General features: G+C 37.5%; 1 pseudogene; it reads left to right on the forward strand.

Moving 5' to 3' along the window:
• The first annotated feature begins 2,832 nt into the window (after nucleotides 1-2,832).
• On the forward strand, nucleotides 2,833-3,413 carry LOC143689448 (HEAT repeat-containing protein 3 pseudogene; annotated as a pseudogene).
• The last annotated feature ends 13,836 nt before the right edge of the window (nucleotides 3,414-17,249 follow it).

Below are 17,249 nucleotides of genomic sequence, written 5' to 3' on the forward strand. Positions count from 1 at the left end.
AAAGGAAGTAGTTATGTAACTATTCCTACTTTAAGATGAGGAAACTAAGGCTCAGGGAGATAAGTAGCTTTTACAAGGTCACACAACTTGTAAGTGGAAGAGCTAGAATTCAAACCCATGTGGTTCTAGAGCCATAGTAATAGTATCTACTGTGCCTCTCTTCAGATTAGGAAATCAATAAAGATTTGTTGAATGAATAAACCAATGGTTAAACACGTGGGTTTTGAGCTAGAGAGCCCAGAATTCAAGCTTTACTCCCCTGCTTACTAACGGTATAAATTTAAATGAGTTCCTGAATTTTAATCCCATTTCTGCCACTTTCCCAGACCTTCTAGGAGCCACAGTTGTGTTCCCTATAAAATAGGGATGGCAATCATATCCAACTTAGAGGATTATTGTGAGGACAAATAAGTTATTCCAGGTAAAACAGCAGCACAGAGCTTGATAAAACAGAAAGACTCTTCAAGAAATGTCTTTCAAAACTTTAGAATAAAATACCATCACCCTAGGCTTTAAAATTGTTCTTAATGTTTAAATATTTTGATGGACTTACTAGTAAAAGTTCTGTAAAAAAAAATCCATCCAAACATTTATAAATTAGCAACTCTTCTAATTCATACAACATTTGTTCCATGTTTCTCAAAGCATTCTAATGACAAGGTCAGGAAGTGGCTATTATTAGCCTGCTTTTATTGATGGGAAACTGCAATGCTGAGAGTTGAAGTGGTTTAGGTCAGTTGCTGATCTGAGTGGTTCATCCTAGTCTGTGTCGCCTTTCTGGGGCTTCAAGTTCAAGCAACTCAGGGCACCTGACATGTTTGCTCTTTGAGTGAGTATGCCATCTCAAATGGGCTACTCTTCATATAGCAATATGGCATCATTTACCCACCTCCTGTCAAACAAGGCTTAGAAAAAATTGAACATAACTTTCTGGTCAAATAATCATAAAATGTTATATGGGATGGGATTTGAGTAATAACTTGGTCTCATTCCTTCAATTATAGGTGGGGAAATGGAGCCCAGAGTGTCTAAATATCTAGTGATCATCACACAGTGACTTTATAGTAATGTCAGGACTATCAGTGTATTATGCTTCCCCCCAAGTAAAGCAGAGTAAGAAGGACTCCCCAAGTCCCCACCCCGTATATCACCCTCTATTTGCTGGCCCTCTTTGCATCCCATGCCACATTTTACCTACTACTTTTAAGAGCAGAAATTCCCTGTCTAAGAATGCTTTCTCTGATAAATTAATCTGAGTTGTGTTATCTATATATCAGTAAGTTCAACTTTCTGCATTAATATTTATTACAAATTCTTTAATACAGACATTTTTGGAAACAATGCTTTCAATCCAAGAAGTAATGTTGAAAATGGAAGTTAAGGGTAGACAGTAGTACGTGGTGGTGGAGGTCAGCAGTGATGACCTTTAGGTTCTTGTTGAAATCACCCCACTTAGGGCCAGCCCTCATTGGTTGCATGCTCTAAATAACTATGGTATGGTTCACTTGATTACAAGTAACCAAAACTGACTAAGTGGTTTAGGAGCAAAAAATTTATATTCTTTGAAAGGATAATGGCATATCACAGAATCCAGGGAAGAAGTGAACAACCAAGCCTTGTTGGGAGGACAAAAATAAGTGATGTTCCAAGAAACTCAGTCAGTTTGTGAAGTTCATCTCTGTAGGTAGTAAATTCCAGAAACTCCTAACCTTTATGGGCCTCTGCATAAATTTCCAGACTGTTAGGAGAGAGAATCTGGTTGACCCTGTTCAGCCAGGACCAGAAATTTAAAGTAACATGGCTTCTGAAGGTTCACTCTTGGATATTAAGGGTAGTTTCCAAGAATGGAGAATTGTTGCAAGACAGGGATTCTCCCCAATATATTTCTCTTAAATTCACCTATTGGCTGCTCACCCCACATAGACCTTTTTTCCAATATGTCCAAAGATGTCACAGCCTACATTATCTAATTATTGCATGTAAATTTACAGGTTAGCCTATCTCCTTCTCAACCTGAGACAACTCAAAGTCACATCTAGCTATTGGCTCCATCTGCTCCTGTGCTCCCAGGCCAGGATCTCAGTTTGATGTTAATTCCTCCGCTAGTTCCCTCATGATCCTGCCTCAGATCACTGTAACCCCTGGAATAAAGGATAAATTTAACAACTGCTATGTAATAATGAAGAAGAGGAAGAGAAATGAAAATGAAAAAAAAATCATGATAATTCCTATTTAATAAAATGAAAATGATAATTATTCATTCTTCAGAAACTTAATTAGCAAGTAAAGGATTGCTGGGGGATGCTGTTAAGTATTCATTTCTTCAACTGTCCATGAAGTCACAGGAGATATTATAATGCCCCTCCTTTTTTAGTTCCATATTAGACTATATATCAAATTGTATAGATGAGTCAACACTGGGACAATCTTCTCTTACATTCTAAAGAGCAGCAGACCTGGGGATGTTCTACTTATGTGAACAAACAGGATTTCCATGGAAAGTTGTAGCTTTAGTCTGCTTCAACTTTAGCCTCCCTCACTAGTCAGCTTTCTTTGCTAGTTGGATTAACATAAATCTTCATTCCTGAGAGAACTTAACCTTTGATGGTCTTGCCTGTAATGGTGGAGTGGTTTTGACTGTCATGGAAATTCAATGATTTCTTCAAATTCCAACAATATGCCTTTATGTGACAACATCTCTAATGTAGACTGTAAGGCTTGATAATCAGAGGTGCTCATCCTACCCAACCAGCACCATTTTTTTCTAATTTTCTAAGTCACACTAATAACTGATAAGAAAGTGGTCCCACCATCTGGGAGGAGCTCCAGCCCTTCAGGTGCTTGCACAGCATCTGTCACAACTTCTCTTTTCTCAGCCAGATTTTGCTAAACATGCCAACTTCCTAGAAGCCATAAGTAGTGCCTTGAGGACCCTTTTGCAAACAATGGCCTCCAAGAACATTTCTCAGTGCCTGACACCTGATCAGCTTATGACATTTTGCAAAGCAGGTGCTTATAGTAGTAACATCGGGATTAGAGTAAATGTCGTTAGTATTTTAGGACTTACTGGCAGCGTCCTGGCCAAAGAAGATGGTACTCTTGAAACACTTAAGATCATTGGGTGCTTTCTGATTGAGATTGTCACCAAGGAAACTTCCCTTATCGTAGCAGGAGAAGCTTTGGATACCCTCTTTGATGTTTTTGCAGATGGTAAAGAAGCTGAGAGAGCTTCTGCTCAAATTAAATTATTATGTGCTTTGAAAGAATTCCAGCCAGTCTTCAAAATGAAGATACGTAAGGAAGGGAAAGGTAGATACAGTCCAGATCAGCTGTGTATTCTCGACAATGTGAAGATGAATTTGAGAAGGTTTATTACTTACCAAGAAACTGTTGAGAAAAGATTAACTTCTTGAACTTTCAAAGGAAAGATCACTTCTTGCCCCAAACTATTTAATGCTAAGACTATTAAAGGGTTTCCATTGACACTATATTTCTGAAAGTTAAATATCTATATTCTGTACATTAATTTGAATCTCATAAAAACTTCAAAACCTGTCAGAAACATTTTTAAGCCCTGGGATCTGTGTAGCATATCTAGTACTTATGTTTCCAGCATATTTTAATTGCTGGGAACACAAAGAAATCTCAGGTGGTTCTTAACTAATTCATAGACAGTGAGGAAACTCCAAACAATCATTGTTTTCCTAACAAAGGAAATCCACAGTGTTGCTTGGATGTTCTTTTATGTCACCATCATTTTATGTTTAGCTGAATCTAACTGAACTATGAACACAAACTTTATAATACAATTTTTGTGTGTGGAGCATACCAATTATGTTTACTTTTTGTGAAGTGAATGAGTTGAATTTGTATTTCACTATTGTTCTAGTTTGCTAGCTGCCAGAATCCAACACACCAGAGATGGATTGGCTTTTAATAAAAGGGGATTTATTTTGTTGGTTCTTCAGAGGAAAGGCAGCTAATTTTCTTATGTGGAAGGCACAAGATGGTCTCTGCTGGTCTTCTCTCCAGGCCCCTGGGTTCCAACAACTTTCCCCAGGGTGACTTCTTTCTGCATCTCCAAAGGCCTGGGCTGAGCTGCTAGTGCTGAGATGAGGAATGCTGAGCTGCTTAGGCTGTGCTACATTGCACTCTCTCATTTAAGCACCAGCCAATTAAGTCAAACGTCACTCATTGCAGCAGACACGCCTCCTAGCTGACTGCAGATGTAATTAGCAACAGATGAGGTTCACATACCATTGGTTTGTGTCCACAGCAACAGAACTAGGTATGCTCACCTGGCCAAGTTGACAACTGAATCTAACTAACACAACTATTTAGTAAGTTATACTAATGAGCTAATGAAATTGTCATCTTGTACACAGAAGAAACTGATCAGTTACTGCTTTGTAACCTGACTCCTTGATTTGATTTGAAAACAGAATTGGGAGAAAGTATTTTTAATAAATACCTTTTTAATTGAAAAAAAAAAGAAAGCGGTCCCAGCTTCCAATTCCATGAAACTTCCATTGTGCTCCATGATAGAATTATTCTTGCATTAGTACCAGAAATCTCCACATCAGGAGAGTCCAGCAACATGGGAATAGGAAACAAAAATTTTGAGAATGGGTCATCAAGCAAAATGGCGATAGGCTTTACTTGTGTTTCACTCTTTTGTTCTGGGACCTATATTTTCTGGAAGTTGGTGAGATAGCACCATGTATTTCTGATCCAGAGCATAGAGCACATCTTACAAAAAACACCCAAACATACCCTGGCATGGTTTCTCAACTTGCACTGCACCTACAGATAAAGCAGGTCTTATCATGGGGTAAGGCCAACTGCTTCTGGAACATATGGATCATGAGAAAACTAATGTCATATCCCCTTATAGCTGATGATGTAATCCTTGGCTAGAGGCCATGTCACATAGGGTACCACGGTGATGTCCATGACCCTAAGTAAGTGTGTTTGGTGATGATGGCTGAGACATTAAAGGGCAAGAAAAATAAGATATTAAATAATTATCTATTCTGATGACTATAAGGTCTTGGTCCTAATGGTGGAAGAGAACCAATAATTAATCCTGCCACCAGAAAATCAGCTGGAACCTGAAGCCATTTCAGAAACCAAGAGTAGGTTATCATTGGCAAACTGAGCACTCAGGGATAGCAGCAGCTTTTGACCATTGGTAAATGTGGGTCCATACTTTGGAGGTCAGACAAGATTCACTTCCCATCATCATAGCCACTTTATCCATGAGACCATTATACAAGCCCTGGACCGGATGAGGGAGAAATGACACTCATAGCCATGGAATGGGTCATTCCGTTCCTGTGTTATCAATAGCAGTTGCTTCAGTGAGTCCTTCAGGTGAAAATTTACCTATTTGGGATGCAAATAGGTAAATAGTGAAATAATGAGAAGAGACATTATTGATCAGGTAAAGTCTTTGAGATAATCTTAGAAGTAGACCATATTATAAACTTACTCAGAAGTAGAGCCATTGGTCTTCATTAATCAGTTGGCCTAGATACCAATCTAGTGCTTAAATAGGCAAAATAAGAAGGAAAAACTGCAATAACACTAGCCACTGAGAGAAAACTTTTCTTACTGTGTACTAGTTAATTGTTTCATGTCTTTATCTTGGACCATGAACTCAAGGAGGGCAGGGATCACATCTTCATATCTGCAGTCTTAGCATCCATTGTGGTACACAGCTGGCACTTAATGGAAGTTTGTTAAAATACCATAACAACATTACTAATAACAATAGCTAGCATTAAGTACTTCAAATATTCTTTAAATATCTCAACTCCTTTAAAAATTTCAACAACCCCTGTTTGAGCCATTAAATTTAAAGCCATTGAAAATTTCCCATTTTGTTGATAGTAAAAATTAGGTAAAGAAACATAGGAAATTTAGCAATGTCATATATTTAGACAGGGGCGTGTCCAACGTTTGAGTTAGACTGTCTGGCTTCAGAGCTTGACATATCTTAATTATCTTAGCATAATCTTCTACTACCTCTATAAATTTATTCCTGCTCTCAGTTTCTACCAACTACAAGTAATTAAGTACAAACCTTTCTTAAGATGGTCATTGAGTCTCAGGTATTTCAGGTATTTTCTGGGCATTTGCCAGTAAAGTACATTTAGGCTATTTATTTGGCTCCAGTTTCCCTTTGTCAGTATTGTTATATCTCTACTTCTAGCACCTCCATTCTTAGATGGCAGATTTATTTCCTGGCTAGGCTGTCTGTGTTGATAAAATAACTCTTTTTATATGCCCTGTGACCCTTCTGTTCTTTTCTGAAACTTTCTGGTTTCAACAGAGACTAAAAGGAAAAGTCACCACCATAGAATTGCCCTGTAACTTTCCATAATTTCTCAAAGCAATCTTGTAGATTTTGTTCCCAAGCAGACTATTTATTCCAAATTTTCACCAACTCCTTAACACTTAATTTCCTAAACTTGTCAGCTATGAAATGAAATTTGCAGGTAAGTGATCTCCTTGGTAACTGTGCCAGTTTGAAGCTATTTTGTACCCCTGAAAAAGCCATGCCCTTTAATCCTCATTCAATATTGCTGGGTGGGAACTTTTTGATTGTTTCCATGGAGATATGACCCACTCAACTGTGTGTGGTGTGCTGGTTTGAAAGGATGTATGCACAGTAGAAAAGCCATGTTTTAATCAAAATTCCATTTCATAAAGGTAGAATAATCCCTATTCAATACTATATGTTTGAAACTGTAATCAGATCATCTCCCTGGAGATGTGATTTAATCAAGAGTGGTTGTTAAGCTGGATTAGGTGATGACATGTCTCCACCCATTTGGGTGGGTCTTGATAAGTTTCTGGAATCCTATAAAAGAGGAAACATTTTGGAGAATGAGGATTTTCAGAGAGAGCAGAGAATGCTGCAGCACAATGAAGCAGAGAGTCCATCAGTCAGTGCTTTGGAGATGAAGAAGGAAAACACCCGGGGAGCTTCATGAAAGAGGAAGCCATGAAAGAAAGCTCACCATGTGCCCTTCCAGCTGAGGGAGAAACCGTGACTGTGTTCACTATGTGTCTTTTCAGATGAGAGAGAGACCCCAAACGTCATTGAGTTTCTTGAACCGAGGTATCTTTCCCTGGATGCCTTAGATTGGACATTTCTATACACTTGTTTTAATTGGGACATTTTCTTGGCCTTAGAACTGTAAACTAGCAACTCATTAAATCCCCTTTTTTAAAAGCCATTCCATTTCTGGTATATTGCATTCTGGCAGCTAGCAAACTAGAACAGGTGGTAGCTTTTTTTTTTTTTTTTTTTGCATGGGCAGGCACTGGGAATCGAACCCGGGTCTCTGGCATAACAGGCAGAATTCTGCCACGGAGCCACCATCGCATGGCCTGGGTGGTAACTTTTAATTAGAGGTTTCCATGGAGATGTGTCTCTACTCATTCAGGTTGGAATTGCTTATTGGAGTCCTTTAAGAGGGAACCATTTTGGAAAAAGCTTCAGAGCCAAAAGAACAGACAGAAATCATTGAAGATTCCTGGAGAGAGAGTTAGCAGATCTCGCCATGTGCCTTTCCAGCTGAGAGAGAAACCATGAGCATCATCAACCTTTTTGAACCAAGGTATTTTTCCCTGGATGCCTTAATTTGGACATTTTCACAGCTAAGGCTGTAAACTTCCAATTTAATAAGTTCCCCTTCTTAAAAACCATTCTGTTTCAGGTATATCGCATTCTGGCAGTTTTTGCAAACTAGAACAATAACCATTTTAAAAAACTATCTGTGTTCCCAGGGGTGTAAATCTCCCAGGCAAAGTGGGACAGGACTCCCAGAATGAGCTGGGACCTGGCAACGTGGGAATGAGAAAGTCTTTTTGACCAAAAGGGGGAAGAGAGAAATGAGACAAAATAAAGTCTCAGAAAAAAACAACAACAACAAACAAACAAACAAAAACTATCTGTGGTCCTGGAAAAACAAAAACATTTTAACGTATCCCGGAAGCAATTTTCCACAAAGATCTTTCTAAACAAATAATTGTGAAAAGAGAAACTAAAAATCATCAATGATAACTAAAATGTGAAATCTAGGCTTAAGAAGATATTTAAATGGGTTTCATCACTAAAATATGGATAGGGTTGAAATAAACTGAGGATAGAAAAAGCCTGACCAAAGGCATTGAGTTGTGATTGTTGATAGGACAAGACAAAGAGCTATTAGGTGTGATGAAGACTCATGTAGAAGGTAAGACAAACAGGAAATTCAGATTAAGGAAAAGCTTTGAAAAATCGAACATAGGTATTTAGATTTACAGAAAGAAATAGAGAACCATAAGAAATTAGAAGCCAGTGCAGCTCCAGATAAAAATAGAGTTTAAGAGATTAGTCTAAGAAATATAAATCATAGGAATTGGAGTGCGAGTAATGAACTGAGAGACACTGTAACAATTCAAACCAGAGGTGAAGCTTAGAAAACTGTTTCTCAAAATGAGTAATAAGCACCCGGGGTGTTTGCTTATTGCCATGTAAACTCCTGAACCTTATATGAATAAGGACATGCAGGCAGTTTCCTTGAGGTTTAGGTGAATACACATTTATGATTTTTATGTACTTCTGATGGATTTACTATCATTATGAAACTTCCTTCTTTAACTTATACTCTTTGTCTTGAAGTCTATTTCATCTGATGTTAATATAGCCCTTTCAGCCTTTTTATGCTTATTGTCTGACAAGGATATGTTTTTCCATTAATTTACTTTCCATCTGTCTGGGTCTTTATATTTACAGTGCATAGACTGTAAATAGTTGGATTTACTTTTGTATCTATTCTGACAATCTCTGCCTTTTAATTGGAGTGTTCAGTTCATGTAATTATTGATAACATGGTTGTGTTTTAGTTTCCAAATACCATAAAATGGGTTGGCTTAAACAATGGGATTTATCAACTTACAATTTTGTGGCCATGAAAATGTCCAAATGACCAGCTGCTGGCAACCCTTGTCTCTTCTGCCACATGGTAAGGCATATGGAGATGTGTACTGGTCTCTCTCTTCTCTTCTGAGTTTCAATGATTTCAGCTTCTTGTTTCCATTGCTTTTTTTCTCTGTCTGAATTTCATTCCTTTATAAAAGAATATAGTAAGAGAAGTAAGACTTATCTTGTTGAGGTGGGACAAACCTTAACTGAAGTTACCTCATCAAATGGTCCTACTTACAAGTTCACACCCACATGAATGGAGTAGATTTAAGAACACATTTTTCTGGAATGCATACAACTTCAAATCACCATGGTTGAACTTAGAACTACCATTTTATATATTTTTTTCTGTCTATCCCCTCTAACTTTTGTCCTCTATCCTCCCTTTCTGCCTTCTTGAGGATTATTATATATTAATTTCTCTATTGACTTCTTAGCTATACCTCTTTGCATTAATATTTCATGTGTTGCTCTAAGGCATAAGTTGGCAAACTATTTCTGCGAAGAACAGATAGTAAATACTTTAGGTTTTATGGGCCTTATATAACCTCTGTTGCATATTGTTTTCTTAAATAACACTTTAAATATGAAAAAGCCATTCTTAGTTTGGGAGCTATGCAAAGTCAGGCCATGGAGCAGATTTGACCTGAGTGTTATAGTTTGTGGACTCCTGCTCTAGGAATAGGATATACACCCTTAACTTTTTACTGAACTTAGGTAAGGTTTTCTTTATTTCTTTATCTTGCTAAGGGTTCACTGAACTTCTTGAATCTTTCACTAAATTTAGGAATTTCTGGGCCATTATTTTTTTCTTCTTTATTGTCCCGCTTCTCTTCTGGGTCTCCGTTACATGTGTATTGGACATTTTGGTATTGTTCCAAAGGCTCCCATTCATTGTTTTCTACCTTTTTTCTTTACATCCTTTAAATTAGATCATTTATTTTGCTCTATTTTAAGTTACTGACTGTTCTGTCATTTCCATTTTCTTTCTAACCCTTTCAAGTGAATTTTAAAATTTCAGTTATTACATTTTTCAGTTCTATAATTTCTACTTTATTTTTGTTCATAGTTTCTATTTTCACACTGATACTTCTGATCATTTATGTGCCATAGGTTTATTTTTCTTTTATGTCATTGAGCAGTTATAATGCTGTCTGGTAATCCCAACATATGGATCATCTCAGGAATGTATGTTCTCCGTTGATTGCCTTTTCTCTTGAGTATGGGTCACATTTTCCTGATTCTTCATATGTGGGGCACTTTTGAATTGAAAATTGAATCCTAGAACTGAATGAATGCTATGTTGTAGAGGTCTCCAATTCTGTTATATTCTTTCAAGGTTTCTGAAGTTGTTCTTGTTGATTTAATATGAAATCAACTTGGTTGGATGCAAATGGCAAATTTTCTCTTAAGTGGAAGCTCAAATTTAAGTTTACTTCTTTTGTCCTTAGTTGAGGGACTTTAAGTCTACTCCTTATGGTCAGCCATAAAGTTGAAAAATATTGATATATTTGGTGCTCTCTGTCACCTCCCTCAGCTCTATTTTCCCCTCATTTTCCAGTGGACATGCTTGTCGTGAATTGAGACTTCTGGTTTCTTAGGACAGAAAGACTGCAAGTTTGTTATCTGAGTTTTAGATGTTCTTTCAGGACAGAAAGACTGCAGTTTTGTTATCTGAGTTTTAGAATGCCAAATGTAGCCAACCATCAGGCTAAAAGCCATAAAAAATGGGAAACAATTTCCTTCTTCCAGTGTTAACTCATCTCCAGCATCTACCTGCTTTTGTTTACTCTCCAGGGTGGTGAGGAAGGGCATTTTTCTTTTTTTGTGTGTGGGGGGGAGAGGTTGGCTGGGTGGGAAACTGAACCTGGGTCTCCCCCATGGCAGGCAGGCATTCTACCAATGAACCACCCATGAGCCCCAAGGTAGGGCTTTTATATTGTATCCAGAGTTGATAGTTGTCATCTCTTGGAGTTGGAGATTATTCAGCCATGCTATCAGTAAACCAATTGTTTTGGTTTAATCCCACTTCATTTCTTATACCCTGTGTGAACCCATGTTTTAGTTTCCTCATCTATAAGATGAGCACAATAATATTATCCATATTTGGAATTGTTGATTATACACCAAGTGCTTAGGCAAATATTATCATTCCATGTCTGTTTTTAAGATACCTCCCAATACATTTAGCCATTTCCTCGGTGAATAATTATTGTGATTCATTTCAAAATTTCAGGCAACTTATCATCTTGGATAGCTCTAGATATAATAAACTGATAAAATTTCAAATACATGTAAAGAAGTCTCCAAGTCACAAATCACCATTCTCATTTCAGGTAATATCTCCCTAGTCACATAAATATTGTATTACACTGCATCTCATTTTCAAAGCATCTAGATATTATGATTTATAACTACTTCTTGAGGAGCTAGAAGTAAATTTATGGTTTTCACTAGTCTCAAATATTTATCGCAATTCTCTCTTTTCAAGTTAAGAAAAAAAAAGTTAGAGTTGGCTTTTGTACTTTTTATGGTAAGCTGTTCAGAAATATTTACTGACTGCCAACTATTTCCAACTACAAAAATTACAAACATGGGTTGCCTACAAAATCCCTTGTATTACTTTGGTGGTGTCTGTGTAGTGAAGAATTAATCTTACTCAAAAAGAGACCTGGCTTTTGCCCTCAGCTACCAGGAGATGATCTCTAGGCCCCTGGAATGTCCTACCTGGTAGAGGTATCTTTGTTTGTGTGGGGACTTTGGCCAGTGGACAGTCTAACAATGTGATTTATGATGTGGGTTTTGGGGTCACACCATATCATTTCTGACCTCCAGAGGAACTGATGAGCAAATATATTGGATTGACATTTGGGAGGGGCTGTAGATTAAAGATCATCCGTGGGGACAGTGTGTGATTGGGTTCAATAAAAACATAACACCAAAGGCTTGGGTGAGCTGCTGTGATTGACAATACTATGTACTGTAACATATCATGGCTGAGATGAGGTGACACCATCCACAACTCCATGGAGAGATGACAGCCAGAAGCTTTGCTTTTGGACACCTCCCCTATTCATCTCTCCTCTTTTTTTTAAACTTAATTTTTTTTTATTAGAGAAGTTATGGGTTTACAGAACAATCATGCATAAAATACAGGACTCCCATGCACCTCCCCACCATCAACACTTGCATTGGTAAGGAAAATTTGTTAGAATTGATGATAGTCCTTTTCTGTAATTTAACTTTTTTTTAACAGTTGTTACATTTGCTACAATTGATGAAAGATTATTAAATTAGTACTATTAACTATTGTCCACAGTTTATATAGGGGTATTTTCTCCCATATTCCCAACCTATTATTATTTTTTTCATGCATGTTTATATTTTATTACTCATCTGCCTATACATTGGATAACAGGGGTATCAGTCACAAGACTTTTACAATCACATGCTCACAAGATGAAAGCTATATAGTTATACAATCATTATCAAAGGCCTAGGCTACTGAATTACAGTTCAGCAATTTCAGGTATTTACTTCTGGTTACTCTAATACCCTAGAAACTAAAACGAGATGTTTATATAATGAGTCAGTAATCATAATCATTTGTTAAATCCTAATTTCTCAGTTACACCTCCTCCCACTCATTTGATCTTTCTCTCAATCTTCAGGGATATCTGGGCAATAACCATTTTCACTTCTCTGTGCTGAAAAGGGGTGCTCACCTTAAGGGGTAGAGGAATGAAACTGGTTGATGTTCTTGGCGAAACTGGCACCTCTGTGTTTCAGGGCTTATCTGGAGACTTTAAGTTTCTGAAAAACTTAAGCTACTATGTAAAACTTTTGTAGAGTCCTAGATAGAGCCCAGGATTCTCTTTAGAGTTCTTAGAAATACTGTCAGTTGGGGCTTGGCATACTGCAGCAATTTTGCAATATCTGGCTGAAGCTTGTGTAAGAATAACCTCCAGAATGGCCTCTAGAATCTATTTGAAATCTCTTAGCCACAGAAACTTTATTTTGTTTCATTTCTCTTCCTTCTTTTGGCCAATAAAGCATTGTCACTCCCATAATGCCAGGGCCAGGCTCATCCCTAGGAGTCATATCCCATGTAGAGGGGAGGGTAGTGAGTTTATTTGCAGAGTTTGGCTTAGAGAGAGAGGCCATATCTGAGCAGCAAAAGAGGGTCTCTGGGGGTGGTTCTTAGGCATAATTATAAGCAGGCTTTCATCTCTTCCCTTTGTTGATTTAATTTGTATCCTTTTGCTATAATAAAACTGTAATCACAGGAAGAGCACCATCCTGAGATCTGTGAGTCATTCTAGCAAATGAAGGTAGTCATGGGGACCTCCAAATTTGTAGCCAGCTGGTCTGAAGAGAGGGTGGTCCTGGGAATGCCCCAACTTGTCACTGGTGTCTGAAGTAAGGGCAGTCTTGTGGGGACTATTCGCTCAGATTTTGCAGATTGGCCAAATGCAGTGCTTAAAACATATATTTTATAAATTTATTTTTATTTAAATCAGCGTGCTGATTTGAAGCTATTATGTACCCTAGGAAAAGCCATGTCCTTTAATCCTCATTCAGTATTGTTGGGTGGGATCTTTTTTATTGTTTCCATGGAGACGTGACCCACCCAATTGTGGGTGTTAACTTTTGATTAGATGATTTCCATAGAGATGTGTCTCCGCTCATTCAGGGTGGAGTTGCTTATTGGAGTACTTTAAAAGGGAATCATTTGGAAAAAGCTTCAGAGCGAACAGAACAGACAGAGCCCCAGGAAAGCTGTTGAAGAGAAAGCTGGCAGATCTTGCCGTGTGACTTTCCAGTTGAGAGAGAAACCCTGAACATCATCGGCCTCTTTGAACCAAGGTATCTTTCCCTGGATGCCTTAGCTTCGACATTCTTATAGTCTTTCCTTAATTTGGACATTTTCACAGTCTTAGAACTGTAAACTTGCAACTTAATAAATTCCCCTTTTCAAAAGCTGCTCTGTTTCTGGTATATCACATTCTGGCAGCCTTAGCAAATTAAAATGATCAGTAAAACTACTACCTATGATAATGTGTTCATAATTGTATAACAATTCATTAGCATTCCTTACAGCATTCAGCAAGTCTCTGAGGCCAGAAAAATAAATCACGTATTCCCCAAAGCATGGATAAGAAAAGAATCCTTTGTTTCACTTAGAATTTGGAGCCAAGAAACCAAAAGCCTGACAGGAAGGGCTTATATAAGTAGGGCTTATTTTTTTTTCATGCAATGAAAATCTAAATGTAAGCAGACTAGGGCCGGTGCAACTTTCGAGATAGTCAACGAACATCCAGGAACCTCTAATTAATCTGAACATGTGTTGCTGTTTTTTTTTCTCCTGGTTGTAAAATGGTTGCTGCATCTCTTGAGGTTGTATTGCATTATAAGACAGTAAAGGAAGGAAAGGCAGAAAACTACAGGGTGTGCCAATTAAATTGGTCCCATTTAGTAAGCAAAATAACTGTTTCAAGGAACCCCTCACCCCTGCTCCCCAGAAACTCAGCTTGGATTTCACTGGCAATAACTAGATCATACGATGAGGCAGTCTGGCATAGTGAATATTTTGGCTGTGCACAAATTCACTCCAAACAAAAGTCGGCTTCTGTTAGTAACAATGAACAGAAGAATGGATGTCAGGAGGCCTGAAAGTTTGTCAAATGCAAGCAGCATAATTGTGAGGGCACTGAAAGATTTTCCAAGGAGCACTTGGAAATCATTTTTCAATTCTTCAAGTTCCATCTGAGCTCGAGGCATTATACCAGTTTTATTTTATCACCTCCACTTTTAAAATTGCCCTACTTCCACTTTACGAAAGAACTATGTGTCTATCACTAACCCTGAATTTTACTGTGGTGCATTGCCCAGAGGCTACAGAAACCTCCAGGGCACAAAGGAACAAGTAAAAATAATGGTATCACAGAGCATCCTACCATCTTTACTTTAGGTAGAATCATCCTGGTGGGCTTCCAGTCTTTTCCTATATTGTGCATATTTTTGTTAAGGGCAAAGAATTGTATTAGAAATGAGGAATTTTGGCCCATACTGTCATGTTTTGAATTCAGTTATACTGGCCAGTGGAGCAGCAGAGTTTTGACTCTTTCGGTTTGCATATCCTTACCTCTTTCATGCCCTGTTCATTGTCAAAGAATTTATTGCTGTTGAGGAATGTTGAGAGCAAAAATGTTTTACTCTTTCATGGCCACAAAATTGTGTACCTATCTTTGTATATATCTGTCTATTTATTACCAAAGAAAAATCTGCCCTAGACAATGTTCAGCAGGCAAGGATGACTTTACTCAGGGGACTGCTATAGCAGAGAGGGTAGGGCTCAATCCCTCTGAAAGAAGGATCAACCAGCTTTTTACAGACTAGGAGTGGGTTGGAGGAAAAGCACTGGGAGATAGTAAAGGGGCTTGGTCTCTGGGGCGGGGTGGGATTTACGGAGGTTGTGATTAGGACCGCTTGGTCGGGAATGTTTTCTTTTGTAATTTGGCCACCTGGAGTCTGCAAATGCTCAGATCAAGGACGAGATAAGGACCTGCCTAGGTAGGAACCTCTCAGGTGCTTGGGAGGCCTGGGTAAGAGGGGGAGGAGAGGGGGAGGTCAGGGCAAGACCAGTAGGGAGAGCAGTTAGGGTGTGAAGTTCTTTTTCCTCCCCCCCACCCCCCACCCCCGCCCATTAGTCCAAGTTGTTTTTCTCTGCAGCCCCAACACCTGCGAATCTAATTTCAATGTAACCAAGAATAAAGCTTGGCAGCTTGGTGAAGATACTGAAAAACAGTCTCTCTCTCTCAGAATTCAGAATTGGAATTCAGGAGAAAGGGCTGATGGAGATGCATATAAATGTTTATTGGAATTGAAAAATGAAGTAATATTTTTCTGAGAAAAATTTCTGGTTGTGCTGATTTTTTTGACAATGAAGATTGGATTTGGCAACTAGGTTATACGGTGAATATTTTCTATAAATTTGATTAGGTAAATCTGAAGCTCCAGTGTTTTGAAGAAAAGACTTTCATGATTCATATTGAGTATTTTATCACAAAATTACACAATAATGTTTTGAATTGAACAATATGCCAATTTTCCCAATACTTTCTATTTAGAGAAGCTTAAAGATGCGACTCCAAGTGAAAAATAATAGGTCTAATTAAGTCATTTGATAAGTCAAGGTAAATTCTTTTGGGCACAGTCTTAGAAACTAAGAAAATGAATGACTGTAAAGATTAGATATAATAAATGCTTTGCAAGCCAGACAATTGCCAATACTTTGTTTTCAACAAAATTAAAGAAGGAACTAATCAACCAGTCAGCTAATCATTAAAAAATGAAGATATTGATCACTTTGTGACTCTTGGTATCTAAGTCAGGAGGACCGTTTTTATTAATGAGTGATATTGTTATAACAAAAGTCCTTCCATTCGTATATACTTATATGTGTGTTTCTCATATATGAAAAATAGGAAGATATTAAAATGAAAAAATAGGAATAAAATCGATGGTGAACAATGTCGTAATTTTTGAAAGTTTCATGATCCCATTAGAAAACACATTTCTGATAAATGGTTACATTTTCCATTTAATAATTATCAAAATGTATAGTATAATTATATGATTTGATTAGTGTTGCTCTATTAGTATTTATAGTAATAACTGAATCTGGAAGTTTTTTTTAATTTATTTTTTTAAATTTTAATTAATAAAACCAATCAACATACAATATGAACATTCTTTTTTTTCCATCACATAGTTGTATATTCATCATGATGATCATTTCTTAGAACATTTGCATCAATTCAGAAAAAGAAATTGATTCTTTCTTTTTCAGAAAACAGAAAAAACAGAAAAAAACTTATACATACCATACCCCTTACTACTCCTTTCATTGATCACTAGCATTTCAATCTACTAAATTTATTTTAACGTTTGTTCCCCTATTATTTATCTATTTTTGATCCATATGTTTTACTCATCTGTCCACAAGGTATCAGACACAAGGTTTTGACAATCACACAGTTACATTGAGAAAGCTATATCATTATACAATCATCTTCAAGAAACATGGCTACCGGAACACAGCTCTACATTTTCAGGCAGTTCCCTCCAGCCTCTCTGTTATGCCTTAACTAAAAAGGTGATATCTATTTAATGCATAAGAATAACCTCCAGGAGAACCTCTCAACTCTGGAATCTCTCAGTCTTTGACACTTTATTTTGTCTCATTTCTCTCCTCCCCCTTTTGGTCGAG

This window comes from Tamandua tetradactyla, chromosome 7 (genome assembly GCF_023851605.1).
Source record: "Tamandua tetradactyla isolate mTamTet1 chromosome 7, mTamTet1.pri, whole genome shotgun sequence".
Taxonomy (NCBI): domain Eukaryota; kingdom Metazoa; phylum Chordata; class Mammalia; order Pilosa; family Myrmecophagidae; genus Tamandua; species Tamandua tetradactyla.